We start from the raw sequence: 20,045 nt of genomic DNA, 5'->3' as shown, positions 1-20,045 counted from the left end.
AAAAAATATAAGTATAACAAAAATAACATTTTATTCATAGATGTAGACTACGAAAACAAAATCGTTCTAAAAATGTATAGACTATATAGTAACTACGATGATATCCTGTGAACAGGTGATAAAGATTTTTAAATAGGATACGCCGTAAAAATAAGAATATTAACCACAATACGAACTCAGTACGTCTTACGACGAACAGATACTTACCGTCAGGCTGATATAACGCAATTTATGTTGGAATTGGGGGAGAGAGGAATAGGTATGACAGACCGAAGGGTCGCGTAGCGCAATTGCGAGCTGATGCCATACCCATACCCCCTCCTCGCACCCCACAACAGCCATATTTTAAAGAAAATTTCAAATTATATTTCAAATATTTCAAAGAAACCCATATAATTTTTTTTAAAAGAGAAAAGGGAAGAAAGGAAGAAAGAAAACAATAAAAGAATTTTGTAATTTATTTTTTTTTTCTTTCTATGAAAAAAAATTCTAAAGACATATATAGTAAGGGATACAGGGAAAATATAAGGGGGAAGTAAATAGCGATGACATCATGGGGCTAAGTCACATGGCGCTAAGCGAAGTGGACAGGCCCATCAAAAGTCTTTGAAAACACGCCATGTAGAACATAAACAGACAAAACAGAGACACAAATACATACTGTATAACACTTAGTTTAAAACCCTACTAACTTCTATATCTTAAAATCCATACAGCTCCCGCACTGCATGGTTGACCACTGCACAATAATGTGGTCTCATACATACGTTTGGATCTTTCAATAAAGCATAATCAGATAAACTAAATGAAGGAAGCCTAATGCGACCCAGGAGAAACACATAAAGAATAAAGAAGCGTGAACCTTGGATCGAGCGTAACCTACCTATCAACATCTTTAAAACCTATTATGAGGAACGATCATATTATCACTCGAATAATAAAATGAGAAATTATTTTTTTTTTTAAACAAAATCTAAATAGTACACCATTCCATCGTCAAAATTAGAAAACCATAAAACAAATTAAAAGATACAATATAACATCATAAAGGAAGAAATACAACTGGGAAAGATAGTTGATCTATACTTGCTGTCTCAAACATAAAGAAAATATAGCATACATACAATATAGCACCATTACATATAGCAAACACTGAGACCTAGGCGACATATAGCAAAGGTCACAAAATATTTCAAGGGAAGGAACTTCGAGCAAGGTGAGGGAAACCAGACTCGGACGAACAACCCTTTAGATAACACTATGGAAACATAAATACCCCATCAAAATATCTACAAACTAAATTTTTTTATATAAAATTTTGTTTTAAATAAAACATACAACACATATGAGGGGGAAAGACACAAACATAAAATACTTTTTAATTTTTTGGAAATGGGGGGGGGGGGGCATATTTCCGGCGCCCCCCCCCCCAAAAAAAAAGTGTGTTTGTGTGTGCGTGTGTGTGTTACTATACCCATTACATTACTTGCAAAATATATATGGTGCTGACATTTTCGGCAAGAGGGAGACATACCGATATTCTGCATATAATTATTTTAATGTTTGTCAGAGCGAGAGTATTGGGCCTGATCAGTTCAATATATTTCTCAACTGATATAGCGGGTATAATAGAGCCCCCCCCCCCCCCCCCGCCGAGTTCGCCACAGAGCGCTCGTGTAATATACGGTTTAATACAAAATACATGATCGTGGGCAGGAATATACAAATTTTGGTCGATATACATGATCGTTGTTATCTATTCAAACGAGGGCCATGAAATACATTAGCAAATCCCTACAGTATTTAAGGCAGGCGATTACGAATTATTTAAACCACATTCTTCATCTGTCACAGATTTTATAATCATTTTGAAGTGGCTGCTTTATCTCGAGGAAAACGAGCGGTAAGTGTTATATAAAACAAAATCTTAATAGCAATTTGATCACTTTTGCGTCATTTTACAGTAAGAATAGTAACAAATAGAGGATAATTTCTTTTCCTACGTTAGGCCTAATACCTGGTATGTTTCTTAGTGTGATACACACACACAAAAACCAAAACAACACCAACAACATTTTAAAAAACCCACAAAAACGAGTGGCGCGCCGAAGCCACGGGCTAAAATGTTTTTTTAAATATTTATTTATAGTATCAATCACAAATTGAAATATATCCAGTATTAGCGTTGGAAAAGAAAGTTTTATTTTTGATATATTTTTTTAAAAATTATCTCATCCTAGCGAAACACTTTCTGCAAATGACCTTAATAAAGGAAAATAATAAATTAACCTAAACCACTTTGAATGTCGACCGTAACTTGTATTTACACGGCATCATGCGCGGAAGAAAATACCAACTGAACCGGGATTTCAGACAGCAGATGAACTTGATTCATTGAACTTCATGAGCACAATCAAACAAATGCAACAGTGAAAAAGTGGAACTATGAAAAATCGAGAATGTTAGATTTGCGGAGGATTTATTCCGAATTATTGTCTGCTATTAAAGGATTCATGTCAGTTGCTGTGTCAGGGATGCCCACACAGCACGCCGTCCAAATGTGAAGTTGCGTCGTGCTGAAAGACATAACACTGTGCCATAATTTATCTTATGTCATGTAAAGAAGCTGCTTAAATTATAGTATTTAAAATTTTCTTCATTTTGTAAGAGCTCAAGAAATTAATTCTGGTTTGAAAGACAAGATGACGGTAAAACTCAGAAGACGTAGCTGTACAGTACCGTTGGTGTTTGAGACATCATAAAAAAGGTAACTGCGTTAACTTCGCTTTTTGTTTGGTAATATGTTGGAGATCATCTTTTGCAGATCTTCTTTGAGCTTGGAGTAGCTTTTACATTCTAAACATTTTTATTTGCACTTATCTGCTTAACATGTATTGCTGGGATATCATATAGAATATGAAGTCAGTATAATGGTACTATATTTTAAATATTTGAATGATAAATTACTGATAAATGATATAATGATAAACTACAAAATAAATAATTTGCCCATTATCCAAAATATGTTAATTAAAACAAACATTGAATGTAAATTCAGATATAATGAGCAGTTGTAAGAAGTCAGAAATAACATTTTATCAATTGAACCAGTTATGTGTTATCATCATCAATTGTAAAATAAACACATGGAGACAAGTATGCTTAAATTCTAAAATGAACACACACACACACACACACACACACACATATGGTATTTTAATTTAATACAGAAAAGGTGACATTGATATATGCAGACCAATAATTTTTTTCTTTTTCAGATACAAATTAAAAAGCCTAATTCTGAGAGTTTCACCTACAACATTCATGATGGAAAAGGGCCACTAATTAAGAGCTGACATATGTGGAAGAAAAATACCATCCATGTTGAAAAGGGCTAGAGGTAATGTGAGAAAACATAATTTATCAATCTGAATTAACATTATTGTTGCTATTTTATCTCAACTGGTCAAAAGGCTAAGTGGGTTTATGTAATGGTCCAGAGTGTGTTATTTATTTCACATCCCTTCTGTCTTTCAACAGTAAGAAATTAGCTACTTTGGAGTCCATAGTTCTGATCAATTTGTTTATATAAAACTTGGTTTTGGGCTTAAATCAACATCTTGGATAAATCTAATAATGAGCAAAATCCAAGTTTATTTTTTTTTTTTATTTTTTTTTATTAACCCCGTAATAGGTTGACCACTGGGTCGGGGAACCATCCCAGGATCACCTTACAATCAAACATTTCTGGTTATCAGATAATCTAGGGATAATAAATATAATCTACAGAGAAAGTAAAAAAGAAAAACACACACACACACACACGCATATACACATGCATATGTCCAAAATCTAGGTGACATGGCTTTTGTGATATTACAGTATTTTGTTCCTGTTTACCCTCAAGTCAGAGACAAGTTAAATGTTCATTGTTGAGGTCCATTTTTGAAGAAATTGGTCCTCTTTTTTATTTACCTTGGCAGTGTAATTTTCAATGTTCTTATGCATTGCAACTATTTGCTTAAAAGCAAAAATAGAAGGATTTTTCATATTGAATCTGCAAGTATAAATATAATATTTTGCCAAAATAAGCAGAAAATTATCCAAACTGTCCAGTTGTTCACTTCCTAAAAATGTTTCTTTTTTGGACAGATGTACGATATTTGGGCAAAAAGGTGCAAAAACTTCATTGAAACGGTACCAAAACTGTGAAGTAATACTGCAGTCATAAAAGAGATGCTCAATACTTTCAGTTTCACTCTTACAGAAAGTACATTTGTTGTCATCAAATATGTTAATTCTTTTAAGAATATCATTAGTAGCGATTATTCTATGGATTAATTTAAAGTTAAAAGAGATCAACTTGGTATCCTTGGTACAGCATTTTGCCCGGCTATATATATCAGACCACTCCTCACTACTTATATTTTTATTTAATACTTGCATCCAAGTTTCTTGCTTCGCAGTGTGTTGCCTTTTAGCTTCCTGTCAAAGATCTTTGTAAATAAACTTGAGTGAATCTTGTTTTCGCAAGTTCGTTATTTTATCATCCTGCTTATCAAAATTATTATGTACTAGGTGGTTTTTTATGGCATGTTTCCATGCTTTAGGAATTCAGCAAAATCCAAGTATATACACGAGGTGATCATGTATAAGATTAGTTGAGTTCTTTTAACCAACCTAAAAGCCATACTTCCACAATATCGACTAAAATCATTAAGTTGTCCTCGAAGTTTGATGAGTGTTAACCATTAATAATAATAAAGTGATCTTTCACCTGACTGAGCATGTTACCACCGCATGCAGTATTTATGCATATAGTGCAGTTTTTACTAAATTTAGAATACATGCTTATATAAATGAGATCTAGATTGAAGAAGTGAAGATGCATACAAATACACGAGGTTATAACCACTACTGCTGATTCAAGTTTGATCATACTTGGCCATTGGGCTTCTATAGTCAAGCTTCACAATGATGCTTATTATGAGTGTGATAAAGGTATGTTAATGAAGTGACCTTGCATCTGATTGGCAGAGTTTCTTACGACTTGCACAACAGTGTTTATGGTCAAATTTAGATCTGACTTGTTTAATTATTTGCTTGTATGTCTGAGGCTGTAAGCAAATTCTATGCAAATAATGTGGTGGTTCTACATCTCACTCGCCATTCTTGCTACTGCTCTTAAAACTATTTCTCATTAATTTTATCACACTTGGTAAATAGATTTATCTCATCAAGATATAGCAAAGGAGCAATTTTGTAAAAAAAATATTCATTCATATTAAACTCAAATTCTGCATCTGATTGGTTGACCTTGCAAATACTATAAGGGCTCTATTTCTGACAAAAAGATTATTTTGATCTAATGTAGCAGAAATGCTTATATGATCAAAACATCTAACATATTTGATAACAAATAAGAAATAGTTTTTCATGCAAATTTGATAAACATTGATAAATCGGTTCATATCATTAAAAGCTTGGAAGAGTTTGATTACATGCGAGACCTTCACATATTAATCATGCTTTATTTAGAGAATTATTTTTGTCAGGATTTAGTAAAATAGGTAAAATCAATATGGACTGGTTTTGTTATGTACAGCAACACTAGTTGTTTACTGAGTACTGAGGGAATTGGAGTAAGGCAAGGGTACATTGTAGTAGGTAACCTGGTTGACTTGATAACAGGATTGTAACACAAACATTTTTATCAGGAGTCTATCATACATACCATTGATTCACTGCAGATCCTGCCACCATTAGTTACCTTTTAATACATAAAGCATTTGGGTTTTTTATGTCACAAATCCCATAGGGATTAAAATTAACATCATAGGTCTCACTGGATAATTTTGTATTTTGACATACACCTAATTTTTAAGGTAGAAGGCATGAACCTAATTATCACAAGCCTAGCATTTCTAAATTCACACATAAGCTAAATCTATAATGTGGTTTAGATTTACTTTGAGTTAGGCATGGAAATAGGTTGGCTTGTTAGTGACTGCCTGTCACAGTTAGATGAGCATTGGAGATCAAATGCTTGATCTGCAAATGAGCTGCTGACCTTGATGTGTGTCTGCTACAGAGGCAAATATAAAAAAATCTAGATGGTTGAGGGTTGATGAAAAAAGTATGCTAATTTGTTATAGTACTAGTGAACTTTATTCATGCATAAGCCACATACTGATTCTTTTAGCTGCCTTGTCACAGAAAAATATTGAAAATAGCTATTTCTTGTCAAAAATGAATGTAAAATTTAGGAGATGGTGGCAGTGATGGTTCAGTATAGAAATCAATAGCTGCATCAGGAATTAACCTGATTACTGCAGTCAAAATCTCACATGTATGCTTTCTACAAAAATCATTAGTTTGTTTTTGTTAGTATCTTCAGTGTAAAATTATTCTCATTTTTCTGTAATTGGTCATTGTCGGATGAAAATTCACCAGATAAACTGTCCAGTGAGACCATAAAATACACAATTAGAAAATAAAATAAATTTATTCTAGAAAGAAATATTGCATGCAACTCTGTGACACAAATGAAATTAATGAGAAAACACTTAAACAAATGGCTAACATTACTCATCTGGCTTATATAACTTAACAGTTGGCCATTTCACTGTGGAGTAGTCAGGTATATCTAGTATTGTAAGAACAGAGCCTAAACAGTAATCTCAAAACTTTTATCAGATCAATTGCATACTTAGGTTTGGAAAGTATTACATGGGAATTATGTTAATTTTTAAAGATCAAAATGTACCTGCATGTTTTGACCCTACCAGAACCAAACTAAAAGCTAAAATGTGTGCAGTGCTTTTTGCTCGTCACAACATAATTGGGATTATAACTGCTAACCCTACCCTCTAGCACACATTTAAGATCTTTAGAGTTTTTAAATACAGCCTTCTAATTATATAAGTTTCATTACATTGGTTAATAATTAGTCACATGTGATGATACTTGTAACTAATCAAACCACAGCCACTGAGAGCAGACTAAGCACTGATATTTATGTGGTACAGTGGCAATATACAGTCCGTCTGCTGCACATTTAGTTACCTGCCCATTAAACTGACAACACATGAAACAAACTGGACAATTCTGAAAGCCTTGAATTTGACTTTATTTATCTGTATGGTAGAACAGAACATGAGTTGAAAAGCTTTTAATGAAAGACCTTGATATCAAACCTAATAATAACTGCAGGAGTTATATTATGGATAATTAACCATTCTCTCAGTTTCAAACTGGGCATTCCATCCCATGGGGTTCTAAATGTAAACCAAGTGTAACTGATATCCTAATGAACTGTAAAGACCATAGCAGCACAACAGCAGGGGGCCAGATATGTCCAGATCCAGGAATCATAGACCAGTTTCAAACTGATAATGAGCCACATAAAAATGACACATCTGCTAGAACTTATGTGATGAAGATAACTTAAACTGCATTATTATTAATCCTCCTCCTCCACATCATCATAATTGAGATGCATCATATATGTTTTATTGTAAAATAGTTTATGCAACATAATTCAGTGAAGACCTTTACTGCCAATTTACCAGTGAACCATTTGTTTCAATGAACATATTTTATGTTGTAACAAGGAGCATCATTTAAACATTATGATACACTTATCATACCTGTATATGAAATCTTAATACTAACACTTATACTTGCAATACTACTACTAATAAAAACACCTGCACTGATAATTTGATTATGTTCAATTGGACTTGTATCTAAATGATCACCAGCTGTATGAAAAGACATATTTTAATATATAGATATTGGATGGAATACTAGTTACCACAATTGAATAGTCATATGATAAATGATATATTATTATTTTAAACAATTTATATTTGCAGTGAAACATACTTTTACATTATCTTCCCATAAATTTCATTTATAGAGCAGTATACTCTGCATTCATTAAATTACTGAAATGGTTAATAATACAACAACAAATACTGCAACTTCCAGAACCACAAAAATCAAAAGATATAAACAAAAACTTCCCTACATGTATCAACAGTTGTCACTTTATAGACAGAACCATGAAGATTTAGGACAGGATGTTAACAAATTAGGTATTCAAGTTAAAAAGAAAAAAATACCAAGTAAACTTACTACCAAAAAAATCAAACATTAACAGTGAATTTTAGTACATTCCCAGGAAACAGAATATATAATTTTTCTTAACTTGATCTGATACATCTTAAATCTATAGAAAATGATTCATATTGTATGACTAAAATATTATGTAAACAAAAATTCCATCACTTTTTTCAGATGCAACATGCATACCCCAACCCATCCTTCTTGATCATAAAGTATACCAGCATTCCACTACAAGATGGGGAGCTGTAGTTGCTCAGTGGTTAGCTTTCTGGACCTGTGAAATAAGGTAGGTTCAAATTCTACCATCGGACCAACCTGGGTTAGCTACCATGGTGCGTCCTTGGGCAAGGCACTATACTTAAAGTGCCTTGGCACTAAATAACTTACTTGTGTTGCTTTACCATAAAAAGCCAAACCAAACACAAAACAACAACTTTAAAATATGAGTTGTGTCACTACTAAGTAAAGGAAAATCATACTGAAGAAATGTTTTTGTTAATACAATTTAATGGATCTAAAAATCTCTTTCTTCTGCAGGAGTTTAAAATGTTAAATTAAAAAGGTCATGGCACACATTGCTTTGTTCGTACACATCAGGCTCCGTATCACATATCCAGCTAAAATTTTCAGTAGAGTCTGAATAAAAAATATTTTAATCTGGATGATAATATTCTTTCTCCATTCATATATTACACCAGCAAGATTGATCCAGATAAGATTACATTTTACTATAACACTGATGATGAGTATGCCTCATAACAACTGACAAATGTGGAGAGAATGGAGTTAAAATGAACTCTGATTTCTTTTCAGCCATAACACAAGATGATCATTTATTATGAAAAAACCTGAATAAAGTTGGAGTTCATAACCATGACAGTCTTGATATAATATAAATTCAATATATTATTGTTGTCTTGAGGTATAGTTCTGTATATTACAATCTCACACAAGATCAGGGTATATTTTAGTACCATACAGTTAGTTCAGGATTGTATTAATACCTATTCTGGTGAATGAAAACTGAATAAGTTTTACTATTTTGGAACCAGTTGCAATAAAGTTCACTACACAAGAGAAAATATGACTTTACTGTAATATCTAAAATGTAAAATCTGCAAACAGAATACTCGCTTGACTTTACACTTCAACTATATCATAATATTTATTTGAAATGAATTTATACAAATGGCATTAAATTGGGTTTCAGGCTGGTAATGACAATGGTCACACTGACTTAGACCCAGGGTGGGCAACCTTGTGACCAATTGCCACAAGTGGCAAATTGGCCATGTAAGTTTGGCTCAGTTGTGGCATCGTATGATGTTTTTCACTTCTCATTCGCCACACCTGTGGCTACATTGAAAAATAGTTTGCCCACCTCAGACTTAGACAACTAGTAAATTATGAAAGAAAAATGTCATTAAATTATGCTTTTCTGGATTGCTAGATTAATAAGTTATTGTTGACTTGAAGTTAGAATATTATGTCAGTGAAGATAACACTCACAGTGACTTTGACATTTTGAGCTTTTTGTGAAGACATTGGAATTATGTGTGTGAAGTGCTAGATTAAGTGTGTGTGTGTGATTTGGATTTGTTACATTACAAAAAAATGTAATGTAATTTAAAAAATTACTAGTTTAAAAAAACCTCAGTCATATCATGGATTAAGTAATGATTAAATTGTATTGCAAAGATCAAATCAGCAAGGATAACACTCACAATGACTTGGGTATTCTATATCCCTAAGAACATTTTTGGACCTATACTGTATAAGAAATTGAATCATGTATTGCAGCATAAGAAAAATTTCTCAGGCATGGAATTAGAGTCTTAAATACAGAAAATCAGTACATACACGTGTTGGTATGTGAAGATAACACTCACTTGACAATATAGCCAAGTTCTTATAACAAATGATATAACTATATGTAGTTTGCTTGTAAAATAAGTTAGGAATGAATATTAATTATATAATTTAGAATAGAGAAAAGCACATTAAATTCCATCAATAAATATTTTGTGCTGAAATAAAATCTTAAACAAAAATGTACAAGTCCAAAATATTTTGTTTTAGTGCTATGTCTTACTACCCAAATAACGGCCATGTATATGTGTTCCAATGTCAATTGTCATCGGAATGAGTAGTCCAAGTTTCAGGAATAGCTCACACACTTGGCAGCCTATATCGACACTCTTCCACTAATTTATGTGTAATTAATATACTTGCAGTGCTGTCTTTATCCTGGTGGAGTGAAAATATGACACTAGCAAATGGACACATTTTCATGTTCCATTGCCATACATTTGAATTTGTTGCAATGCAATGGTAGTCGAGGTACGCCAAAGTTTGTTTAAGTAGGTTCATGTGGGGAATATGTTTCTTGAATGAAACAAAACATTGCTTACAGTTCCAGTAGGCAAAACATATTTTTATTTGTTTCCTTAAAGAATAATGTTTCAGCTTAACCCGATTTTGGCATTCCTGACTTTCATCGCTTTCCAGCCAACTGAAATGTGGGCCAACAAAACTTGAAAACAGGTCCGGTTCATTTGTGAGAATTTGAATTTATTAGAGAAAAGACATCAGGATAAGTGAAGTCTGACAAAAACATTATAACTTTACTTTGTAGAAATGCATTGTTATTGGTTACCAGTTGTGTGTGATATTTCAGAAAATTTGACTTTCATTACACTGTTAGTCGACATCAAAACGCTCCACACAGCACCCTTCGTTAGGCAGTAAGACCCATCAGCCCCCCAACAAATATATTGGGTGATGTGTCTTATGTTATCGGACTAGTCCAAAATATTGCTTAAAGTTTCTAAACTATATACAGAACAGTAAGAAACAACTTAAAAAAAATAAATAACTTTTAAGAAAGCTCATAGTAATTGCAATATTAGTTAGAAAGCTGCTGAGCTGTCTTCATACATGCAGCCCACAACACCTTATATACTTATGACATATTGCATAAAAACCCCAGCTTGTTAGAACCTTTAAACAAACATGGGACTTAGTATCGCAAAAGTACATTTAGTAAATCTGCACAATAATTATATTTAAAAAATTACCAACTTAATAGTTTACACATTAGTACCTAATGATTTTATAGCCAAGAAGAAAAAAAGTTGATTTCTAGTGGTACATGCCATGTTTACTGCTGCTGCTCATAGCAAGAGTTCGAAACCTGTGTTAAGCTATGCACTTTTACAGTATGATCGAGATACACCACATGACAAGATTAGTCAGCATGTGTTTGTATCAAGTGAAATAAAACAGAGAAAATCAAAACTTAAACACAGTGACATACAGAAACTTAATATTGGTATAAATACATTGAGAGTAGTGAAGTGGGACGATATAGCGTCAATGGGACTTACCATTAAAAACCACCCTGGGACGATATAGCGTCAATGGGAAATTTAACATTGTGGAAACCCCTGGGATGATATAGCATCAAGGGGAATTTAACATGGGAATATGGGACTGTTTAGCGTCAAGGGGAATTGAACAGGGTGGGACTGTATAGCGTCAAGGGGAATTTAACATGGGCAAAAAAAAAAAATTCTTGGGCCTGTTGAGCGTCAAGGGGAAATGGAGCAGGGTCGGGACCCTATTTTAATAAGGTCCCGACCTGATGGGTCTATGGAAATGGAACAGGCGAAAATTGAAACAGGGAGGGGTCTCTATTTTTTATTTTTTTTAAAACAAAAAAAAAGAAATAAAAAAAGGGTAGGCAGTGAAAGTCAAGATCTTTTCGAGACCTATGAGTGGCCCTGAAAAGGGCCTTTGGGTTTATGTTAATATGCCCTTAACATAAAGGGCATCTGTGACTTCTTCTTGTCCTTAGGCTTCGCCTGACTGCAGGACCATAGACTAAAACTCTTTTGAGACATCCTTGCCTCTCCACATAGATCCTACGTATCCATAGGCTGGTATCTGTCCTATGGACAACTGTCCACTTGGATCGGACGTACATCGGTATGTCTGTCCTGAACATCATCGAAGACACAAGCATAGAAGATTGAACGTTGGTCCACATGTTGAGGCGCCGAGAACAGGTGAAGGAATGCAGTGAACTACACTTATTTATAGGGAGAGGAAGGATTGAAACGGAGTTCACTGACCAATCCAAACACGTCCACATCCAATCCGAAGAGAGCAGTCTGTGACGTCATGTGGTCTATATAGATTTGCTAGCACCTGTGTGCAGTCAATTCATGCGACAGTTTTTCAACATGACGGAAACTCAGAAAACGATAAATTGGGGTGCACCAGCTGTGGAGACTACCCAAGGGAAACCGGACTTACTTTCAGAAGAGGTGAATTGGGATTTTGTGGATTTTCTTACCTCGCAAGAATTTGTTCCGGAACCTTCGTCACCTTCTCCTTCATTACCACACGTGGAGAAATTTAGACAGAGACAGAAAGAAGAATTGGAGAAATTTATACAACAGCAAAAGGAAGCGGAACAAGCTTTTCTCCTACAGCAACAGCAGCAAAAAGAAGAGGTAAGAAAAAAACAAGAAGAAGAAGAAGCAGCAGCAAAGAAACAAGGGTGTGAAAATCAAATGGTCACGGTACTGTTAGACATTTTAGCGGAGTTAAGAAGTCTGAATCAAATGTTATCAGACTTCTTTATTACGACCAAAGAGAATACGACCTTCCCGAGCTAAACACTCCAACCCTGTGACTAAGCCTCCCGTGCCACCCTTAGTGATTTCAACCAAATCATCATCATCAACACTACGCAGTCCAGAAGTAGGCCTTGGCCGTGGCAAAGGCTTAAGGCAGTTAAAGTTGATTGCTTAAACTCACCCCTACACCAAAAAAGGCCCTTTTCAGGGCCACCCACGTCTGTCGAAAAGAGATAGACTTTCAATTGCCAACATCCATTCAAACTATAAAAAAAAAACATTTTACCTCTGTAGTACGTGTGTATGAGTGTGTGAGTGTAGGTTCTTATTTTAAAATCAAAACCCAAAGACACTTACCTTTTAATACCTAATTTATTCTTTTATAAATATTTACAATCCAATTCACAATTCACAACAGAGCACTTTAAAAAGTTCATAAACTTCTTCTGTCTCATTGTTCACTCTCTGAGTTTTTTGAATTTCTTCACCACCACAGTCATTTCCTCCTATTCCTCCTCACTTTCTTCTCTTCTTCTTTTCTTCTCCTGTTTCTTTTTCTTCACCTGTTTTCTTCCTCTTCTTTCTCTGAAGAATCCCTCTCTTCTTCTGACTCCTTGTTTCTTTTTTGGGCAATCTGGAGACCAGTGTCCTTTTTCTTGACAATAATAACAGGTATCTTGACTTTTGTCTTTTCTAGCCCCTTTTTTTCTTTTTTGACGGTCTGGACACTCTGAAGACCAATGCCCTTTCTTCTGACAGATATAGCAAGTATCTTGACTTTTATCTTGAAAGGAAGGAGAGCAGTCCCTCGGCTGGTCTGAAGAGAATTTTTGGATGACCCCTCGCAAAGCTCTGATGAAACGTTCGATCTGGGTAGTCTCTTCCATCGTTGTGCTCGGTTTGAGAGTGAAATGAATAGTGAAAGGACAAGACACATACCCTTTTATATACGCTGGTCTGCTATGACTATAAATTAGTCCATGGTGTTTAAACTTTAGTCATTTGACTTTTTGCTATCAAGATGAAACGATCCAATTCATTTGAGAAGAAGGAAGAAGAAAGTAAGAGGCAGAAACGTGCTTTATCGCCTCGTACCAGGGCTGAAGTCTTGGCACAAATTCATGCCAGTGATTTTGAAGAGGACATGAGTGAACCAGAATCCAAACCCTCTAAACAAAGTTCACCACCCTTAGTCAACCGTGAAAAGTACTATTCCATTCAAGAGACGGAAGAGCATCCCTCTAGAAAATTTAGAACTACAGCTTACAAATACACGGTGAAGTTTAAAGATTTCAAGTCCGAAGTACTGTTAGAGAAAGCAGAAGGGTTCATCACCGAGATGTGGATTGAAATGCTCAGCATGTTTGGCCTCTCCACCCTGTCTGAGCGAAGGACAAGAACGAGTGCATTGTTCAACTGGTCTGCGCACGTTTGTCAGCCCTGTCTGTTACCAACAACATTTGAAGATGCAAGGTTCACAGAAGAAATGTGCTTGTCAGCTGCTGAGATTGTGCCCTACCTGTGGACAAGGCATACTTACCAATAATGCCAAGGCACACCTGTGTCGAGGAAAGAAAAAATGTCACATTTGCTGCCACATCGTGGACTTGGAACACGAATGCTATGTGCAAAAATACCAACCCCAACCAGAGAAAGAGATCGGTCACAAGAAGAAAGGCAATTTCATCTTTTTCGATTTTGAATGCATGCAAGAGACTGGTATTCACATTCCTAATTTCTGCGTGGCTCATCGAGCGTGCGAGAAGTGCATTCAAGAACCTATTTTCAGTCATTGCCTTCACTGCAGCAAGATTTCTGGAGGACGTGAAAAAATCTTTCGAGGACCGAACACGCTAGCTGATTTCGCTCGATGGGTCTTACACCCCATCGACAAGACGTGGATCCAAGAGGACATCGAACGTTACGGAGATTGTCATCGTCATGCCACAGTGATGGCTCACAATTTCTCCGGATACGATGGACAGTTTCTTCACAGATACTATACAGAACATGGCATCGAACGTCCTAAAGTCACTTTGAATGGAGCCAAAATCATTTTCATGCAAGTGGGACAAGTACAGTTTAAAGATTCGATGAGTTACTTAGCCATGCCTTTGAGTCGAATGCCTAAAACGTTTGGAATGACAGAAATGGCTAAAGGGTGCTTTCCACACTTTTTCAATACGGAAGCCAATCAACACACCGTTCTACCCCATTTGCCTGAGGCTCACTATTACGACCCTGACAACATGCGTACCGAACAACGAGAAGCTTTCTACGCTTGGTACCAGGCTCACGCCTCTGACCCTTTTGACTTTCAGGAAGAAATGCTAAAGTATTGTCGTTCCGACGTGGACATTTTACGGTGTTGCTGTGGAAAATTTCGAGAACTGTTCATGGAACACGGAGGGGTCGATCCTTTCAAAGAAGCTTGCACCATTGCCAAAGCATGTTCCTTAGTGTACCGGCAATGATTCATGCCTGAAAACACCGTGGCTGTCATCAGTCCTCAAATGACCAACTATGTCAAACGTCAATACTCGGTCAAAGCCCTACGCTGGTTACATTACTTGTGTGACAAGGAAGACAAATGGATTCAGCATGCCCGCAACGGAGGGGGTGAAAAGACCATCAGAATGCATTCGGTCGATGGTTGGGACTTAGAAAACCCCAAGATTGTGTACGAGTTTAAAGGTTGCTTATTTCACGGATGCCCCGTCTGTTACCCTGACCGTGGCACTAAAAATCAGTTTTTACAATGAACCATGGAAGACTTGTACCAGGCCACATGTCAGCAACGCCTAAAGTTAGAACAGGAAGGATACTAAGTGGTGGAAATGTGGGAACACGAGTACCATCACCGTTTGAAAACCGATCCAGAGTTTAAACACCTCGTGGAAAGTTACCAGTTCATGGACCCCCTGAACACGAGGGATAGTTTGTACGGAGGAAGGACCAATGCCACCAGTTTGCTGTACCAAGCCGACGAAGAGAAAGGAGAAGAAATCAAATACTTGGACGTGTGTTCACTGTATCCCTACGTGTGCAAATATTGTCGCTTTCCTGCAGGGCACCCACAATTGTTGACGGAACACATCGATTTGAAAAACATTCGACAATATGAAGGCTTGATCAAATGTAAAGTTTTGGCTCCCACTGACTTGTACCATCCCATTCTACCTCTCCATTGTCAAGACAAACTGATGTTTCCTTTGTGCCGTACTTGTGCTGAAACGTGCAACCAAGACCAGCCTTGTCAGCACACCCAGGAAGAACGGGCCTTGACGGGGACGTGGGTCAGCGTAGAATTGTTCAAAGCTCTGGACATGGGATACCAACTGTTAGAAGTGTATGAAATTTGTCACTTTCCCAAGACAGAACAATACAACAAGGGTGACCCCACTCAGAAAGGCATTTTGGCAGACTACGTGGATGCCTTTTTGAAACTAAAGCAAGAAGCCAGTGGTTATCCGTCCTGGTATCACACTCCCGAAGACCAAAAGACATTCAAAGAGAAATACTGGGCACAAGAAGGCATTACTTTAGATCACATCGAGAAAAACAAAGGCAGGCGATCGTTTGCCAAAGTGATGTTAAATTGCTTGTGGGGTAAAATGGCACAACGACCGTGTTTACCCAAGAATATTTGACAGAACCTTCCTGCTACTTCCAGATGATTCACAACAAAACTAAATTCATCAAACACGTGGACGTCGTTCGCGAAGATTTGATCTTAGTCAATTACGAAGAAGATCTGGACTTTGTAGAAGCCGATCCTTTTGGAAATGTCATCATTGCAGCTTACGTGACAGCTCATGCTCGCTTAAAACTGTACGAAGCTTTAGAACTGTTAGGGGAACGCGTCCTGTACTTTGACACGGATAGTTGCATCTACATCGGTCACCCGAGTCAACAGCACTCTAACATCGAAGGAGACCGTTTAGGAGCCTGGACAGACGAGCATTCTGACGACAAGATTCTAAGTTTCGCCAGTGGCGGTCTTAAAAATTACGGCTACGAATACTGGGACAAACAAGGAGAAGTGCACACGAAGTGTAAAGTGAAAGGATTGACTCTGAATTATCGTACCAGTCGAGTGGTGAACTTTGGCGTATTGAAAGAAGCTTTGCAGTCTAGAGAAGATGAACACTTTAAAGTGACCACCTATCAACCGAACAAGATTGTACGTTTACCCACTCACCACATCGTCAGTCGACCCTTGGAAAAAGTCTGTCAAATCGTGTATAAGAAGCGAGTGCGGCTTCCCAATCACTTTATATTGCCATATGGACATGTCGGTATAAAACATTGGTTGTAAGTGGATAGCCACTCACCAGAAGCATGACTACACCACAGCAAGAATCAAGTGAGAAACCTGATGAGAACTCCAAGTTCAAACCCTACCATTTTCCAGTCTTCTTACCTGACTATTGTGATTGTGCCCGTCGATTGGACACATTTCAGAAATAGTTTACGGATAGGGAAGGATTACCTTCTTCGCATGTTTTAGCTAGAACAGGATTTGTCTACTTGGGACCTGAGTCAGGATTGGGATACGAAGTACAGTGTTTCGCTTGTGGACTGAAGTTACGAATGGATCTATGTATCTATAAAGGTTCAGCTATTCTGGAACACACTCGATGGTCTTTGCACTGCCCTTACCTTTCTATGGCCTTTCCACCCATTACACTACGGTACAATTATGACGGTACCTTAGAGACAGTACCTTCAAAACCTAGATATAAAAAAGGAACGATGTACAAGCTTGAGACTGCATTGTGACTAGTATAAAAAGGGGCTATGGTCAAGATCGATAGTTCATTGTGACTACCAAGACCAAGCGAACAAGATGAATCCTTTCAGAGAAACACAAAACAAGTTCAGAAAGGCACAATTCAAGTTTGGGGCTTCTGAAGTGGAATGTGATTGTGAGCCTTGCGATGGGAACGATGCTGTACGCTGTGACCTTAGCGATGCCGTAAAGCATCATGAGAACTTTGTTCTCACTACCCCTCTCATGGAAAGTGATGCTGTGCGTGTCAAACCTGAGGGATGCGAAAGCGATGCTGCTCGTCCTCTTGGACACTTTACTGGGTTTCATTTTAAATGTGGATGTTCACCTTCACGTCTACCCCCCTACGGATGTCATCCAGACTTGAGCAAACTCCTGTCCATGTCACCCAGCCCTCATCGAAACGAACCTGTGAAAGACGAATATTCGTTCCCTGTGTGTTTGTCGGAATACTGCGACTTTGAAAATCGTCTTCAATCATTCAAAGGAAAATGGCCTAAGTATCTGGGAGGACCGATCCCCAAAGAATTAGCCAGAGCCAGATTTTTCTACTTGCACGAAGGGGATAAAGTCAAGTGCTTCAGTTGCGGTGTGTCACTTCACCACTGGGAACCACAAGATTCGGCCTATCTAGAACATGCTCGTTGGTCACCGAATTGTCATTACTTACCCTTAGTGGGACCGAGAAATTGAAGTAACTTACCATGTCGTTAAAGAAGAAACCAGATTGGTTAGGAGTCAAATGTTGGACATCATCGAGACCAGTATTTAAACTTCATTTCAAAAACGATATTGAATCATTACCTAAAGAACTGCAAGAGAAGATTTACAAGGAAGTTTGGCAGGGGCTTGCCAGAGTGAAATCTCAATGGATAACTGTAGAACTTTTATTCCGAGAAATTCACAAGAGATAAGTGAAAAAAGTCAACCAGTGTGTTAGATTTCTCTGGGTCAAGGGTGCATTCATACTATTATATCGCTTTAGACCGTTTACATCAAAAGAGTTCAATGAGATTCTTGAACGTTACCCTGAATGGCAGTGGTCTGAAATTACTTACTATGTGGATTACTTTTGCTCTAGGAGAATATTGTGAATTGTACGTTTTAAGTGATGATCTTGGTAATATAAGATTTTAGTCTTAGGGGGATGTTTTCCTTCAGGTCTGCGCTTTAACTATAAGAACCTACAGTATTCGTCATTCAGACCGTGTGATCGACGAGAGAATCTAATCCGAAACCGGCTAAGCAATGAAATTATCTAAATTACACTAATAAATACTTACATAAAATATATATATATCAAATTTGGACCAATGGCGAAGACAAGGATTCGGTCTCCCCGAACTCTCCATTTATGAGAGGCGAGTGTGATCGACGAGGGAATCTAATCCGAATCTAGCCAAAAGTATTACAAAATAAATACACTCACAAAACAAGTACCAAATTCTGAACAATAGAAAAACTCATTTTATCAAAACTAGCCCACTGACTGATAAAACTCTACAAACAAATATCATTAAATTAAAAAACACCTAGTTCAAATACCAGGAAGAAATATACAGGGGGTGGGTGGTGGGAAAAACAAAACAAACCTTCTCCACTTCTCCTAACTTAATACTCACCTAACACCCTAACAGCTCCAAAAGTCTATCTTCTACATAGGTGACAGCTAAGACAAAAACTAGGTATAACCATATAGTCCCAAAATAGAACGTAAAAGGTGGTCGCAAGAATAGACCATCAGGGATCCCCCGTATTAAGACCCTAAACTTACACATATAAGGTAGTCAAAAAAACCCAACGACTATCGGGCCCGGCGGCACAATGCTGCAAATATAACAAATATATAGAATACCACCCCAAAAATTACTTGTATAAGGTAGTCAAAAAAAACCAGTGACTATAGGGCCAGCAGCACAAGGCTGCAACCAAAATTTACAACTAGATAATTAGGACCCAAAAACAATTACTCAGTAAGATGGAAAAAACACCAACTCCATCCAGGGCCAGCAGCACAAGGCTGCAAAACCAATCGACAAATACTGTCACCTAAAAGCTAACATTGACCTCAATAGACTCTATCTCTCTTAAAAACAGCACAGAGTTTTTATGATTCAAAATTCCAAAGACGGAAATTTAGAACAAAAATACCCTGGATCGGAAAAACCCTGCTAACCTGTGGCAAGACAACTCCGCCCGAGCCTGACCACTTTCGCCCTTTGCGACGGACAGACATCAAAACACATACGTGCAGTGCATGCATCATAAATTAAAAATACGGACTAGATCGGGTCCAATCCCACTAGTCGCTAATCAATGCAAATGAATGACAGAGTGTGTGCTGGGTCCAATCCCACTCAAACAAAACATAGGCCTTACAATCAGATCGATGTGTACACAAAAGTACCTTGACCTGACGGCCCAATCAATTAGTGTTCTGTGAACACAGATATGCCTGGAGGAAGTGGCTCCATTCCTTC

At 37.0% G+C, this 20,045-nt stretch overlaps 1 long non-coding RNA gene across 7 annotated transcripts in view; it reads left to right on the top strand.

Moving 5' to 3' along the window:
- Nucleotides 1–1,665: 1,665 nt before the first annotated feature.
- The window catches only part of LOC149795647 (uncharacterized), a 42,214-nt gene continuing 23,834 nt past the window's right edge, over nt 1,666–20,045 (top strand). For 5 of the 7 annotated variants that reach the window (XR_016422379.1, XR_016422383.1, XR_016422381.1 and 2 more), the window contains exons 1-3: nt 1,666–2,767; nt 3,279–3,400; nt 8,302–8,416. This is a non-coding gene — a long non-coding RNA (uncharacterized LOC149795647). The remainder of the gene's footprint in view (nt 2,768–3,278; nt 3,401–8,301; nt 8,417–20,045) is intronic. The other 2 variants (XR_016422385.1, XR_016422384.1) reach the window with 2 other exon arrangements.

This window comes from Sinohyriopsis cumingii, chromosome 7 (genome assembly GCF_028554795.1).
Source record: "Sinohyriopsis cumingii isolate HCF-2022 chromosome 7, ASM2855479v2, whole genome shotgun sequence".
Classification (NCBI taxonomy): domain Eukaryota; kingdom Metazoa; phylum Mollusca; class Bivalvia; order Unionida; family Unionidae; genus Sinohyriopsis; species Sinohyriopsis cumingii.
The sequence above is the reverse complement of the archived record's forward strand: the minus strand, read 5'-3'. Positions and strand labels throughout refer to the sequence as shown.